A 3,449-nucleotide genomic window follows, 5' to 3' on the forward strand; every position below is an offset into this window, starting at 1 on the left:
CCTAAGTTTGTGGAGCTTGGGGCTGAGAACCCTCAGCGTATTTTGCTTGCCCTCCGGTAGCCATGCCCCCGGTAGCTGGTGCAAGAGACCCAGTTGTCAGCACTGGTGGGAGTGGTAGCCGCGGGTCCTGCGCTGCTCCTGATTCCCTTGGTCTGACTATCGCGCTCACGGGAGAGCTGGGAGGGGCCCTTGAGGTTTCCCCGCTGTGTGGAGAGGGAAGGCTAGGGAGTTACACACCTGCTGCCGTCGGTTTCAATGAAGTTATCTCCTCTGCCGCATTCTGGTGACGTCAGTTCTCTGCCATGGTGGTATCCCATGCAAATGGCGACAGTTCGTTCCCCTTTGCCAGGTGACCGATGCAATGGGTGGGTCCTGACTGGCTCTCTCAAGCCCCGTCTCAATCCTGTGGCCACTGCCTATGAAGGCTCGGTTGGTATTAACCTCCGCAGGTTCAGAAGGGCTGACCCATTGTTTCAGCGGGATTGTTTAGCTCTGAGTCACAGCGGTTTGTCTGCGAGAAGAAGGTGAACGGGAGCCTGAATTCAGCCAATCCGGGCTCGGTGTGTGTTCTGAGAGGCGCAGACTGTTCACCCCAGATCCACGTTAGCTCAGCATTGCCTAGTGATCCTGAGCAAACAGCATTTAGACGGTTTAAGACTCCCTATGCCCATGCAGCTGAAGAGGTCAGAGACTTGATCTTTCCGCGCTTGCCGCCATGTTGGATCCCCATTATGTAGACATTCTATCTGTGTTTATTCTAAATCTGGAACCAAAGAATGACTGGGCAAAGCCAATACTGCTTTGGCTGTTTCTACTGAACAAAGTCATACTACGCCATACTTTATAAATTATATTATAGTGATTTATAAATCTTTTCGTCAATAGAATCAGAAGAATAGGACATTTGATTTTTAAGACACTTAAGGAAATTAAGAATCTATGTAATATAGTAAAGAAAAAATTTTAAAAAGAAAAATTCAATTTAGAAGGGGCATAGAATTAACTAAGATTTAAAATGTCTCATTTCCTCATTTAAAATTTCTTCTCTTTCAATATTATAATTTCAGATTTCTTTTTAAAAAGGACTGAATTATAATATAGTAATTGTTAAACTATATTCCAGAAAGTCAAGCATCCTTAACATTTCTGTACAGGTCCATTTATCAGTCTTGTGCAAGAATTAGCAATTCATGGTTTGGGGATCACTTTTTACTTTTCCTGCAGAGTTGATGTGCACATCAAACGTCGTCCCAATTCCTCAAGAATCATCCACTCTGTTGCTGCCTTTGATTCTCTTTTCTTGTCTGCCTGCTCTGCCTTGGTGTGAAGCCAATTCCTACTTCCTTAGTAATAAATGTAAATGGCAATTTTCCTCCTCCACTATTCAAAGCCAGTGTTGGCCTAGTAAGCAAGTCTGAAATAATCTGAGAAGATAATTTAGTCTTCCTGCTGTTTGCTGCACTCTTACTTCAGCTTCACCTGCCGAATGCATCCATGCCTTTCTTTCTGGGCTTTCTTCAAAATTCTTACAGCCAACACATTTACATATTGAGGAACACATTATTTTTGCCTCATAGCACTCAGTAGTTTTTAAGACATCCTGAAATTGGCAATTACATCCCTTGCTATGACATTGATATGCTTCTCCTCCTTTCCTTTCCCTATCTTAGGCTTAAAATCTTCTGTATTTCTGTCAAGGCATGCCTTTATTGCTTTTTGCCTTTCATTTTCATGTTCCAAATTGTTATAACAATTAGTACAACTGCAATTGTTATAAAATTAGCCATTTATAAAACAATCACAGTATAATTTCAAACAGTGATTTTGTACAATTACAGGGCTTTCTGGGCCAACTGGCAGATACTCATGGGATTATGCCATTGAATGGAAGACTTGCCTGGGTGTGGATACCATATGTTCCAGTAAAATTAGAGCTGACTGCTATACACACATATGAAAATTGCTGTGGCTGAGAAATGTACTGAACTGGAAGCACTGCATAACCCACAATCCCTGTTCCTGGAGCTGGTGCCAGGACAGTACCTGGTGGCAGGTTAGGTAGGTTGTACTGGATCTGTGGCAGTGGGCTGGAAGGCATAATAAGCCATTGCTGTGGTTGGCTGCTAGTTACTATTTATGAAGCTGGGTTGATGCAACTGACATATGCACTGAGATTGTATTAACAACCACTGGCTTTGCTTCCTAAAGAGGCTTAATGCTTGTACTGGGATTCTGACTGGGTTAAGATACTGACTGTTGTGGCAGTAACCAATCAGACATAATGAAACTTCCTTCCAGGTACTTGAATCTGCTGGACATTTACCAGCATTTCCAGGGGGATTGGGAGCAGTTTACAGAGGAATACTTGTTGTTTTAAATATTTTTTTTTAGTTGTAGTCAGACACAATACCTTTGTTTTTATTTATTTATTTTTATGTGGTGCTGAGGCTAGAACCCAGGGCCCCGTATGTGCTAGGTGAGCGCTCTACCTGAGCCACAATCCCAGCTCTGGAATACTTGTCTTAAATTCTGATGTGCTCACTCCTCCAACAGTGATGGTCTGAACAGCTGATTTCATTGCCTTATTTGGTGATTTCAAAGGTGAGATGGCTATTTTATTTGGCATCTGCATTGTAGAATTAAAAGTTGATGCAATAACACCACTTCCAGATATTGTTATGGTCTCTGATGGAGTTCCAGGGGTAGACTGTGAAAGAATCCTACCTGCAATGACTGATGTGATAGGAGTTGTCTGTTCTATAACTGCTTTACTATTAATTGGTTTTGCAAAGATCAACTTCATGATTACTGGACCACAGGTTGGTGTTCCAGGCTTCTTAGCAATCTCATCTGACACCACCTCTATGATCATTCTCCTGTGATACATGGATTCCTTGGAGAAAGACAGTTTGTTAAATAAGTAAACCAACTGCCAGTTAACAAAGAATTAAATGAAAGCCACACTGTACACTTTCATTAAAACATTTGCATGGGGGTAAATCAATTATATTTTAACAGGCAATCAGTTTAAACCTTGAAAGTGGAAAGGGAAAGAAACAAATATTTAACTAGAATTTGTTAAACTATAAACCAACATTTATACCTACTCACATAGGCTTTGCAATGGTTACTTGTAGACTTGCTTTCTGTCTAATAGCTAGTATTCTCATTAGTTAACATGCTACTTTTCCTTTACTGACCATTTTTCATATTTACATGTATTTTATTTCTTTTTTTCTTTAATTTTTTTTATGGTTGTAGATGGACAATATGCCTTTATTTTATTTATCTTTATGTGGTGCTGAGGACTGAACCCAGCACCTCACATGTGCTAGACAAGCACTTTACCACTGAGCTACTGCCCCAGTCCCTTACATGTGTTTTCAAATTGCAGAACTATAAACTCACTGGACCTCCAACAGAGTAGTCTCCTAAGTGCTCTCAGGTAC

At 41.1% G+C, this 3,449-nt stretch overlaps 1 pseudogene; it reads right to left on the minus strand.

Annotated features, from left to right (window-relative positions):
* Positions 1–1,180: 1,180 nt before the first annotated feature.
* On the minus strand, positions 1,181–2,872 carry LOC114087056 (protein lin-54 homolog pseudogene; annotated as a pseudogene).
* Positions 2,873–3,449: the final 577 nt, after the last annotated feature.

Source organism: Marmota flaviventris, chromosome 12 (genome assembly GCF_047511675.1).
Source record: "Marmota flaviventris isolate mMarFla1 chromosome 12, mMarFla1.hap1, whole genome shotgun sequence".
In the NCBI taxonomy this organism is placed as follows: Eukaryota; Metazoa; Chordata; class Mammalia; order Rodentia; family Sciuridae; genus Marmota; species Marmota flaviventris.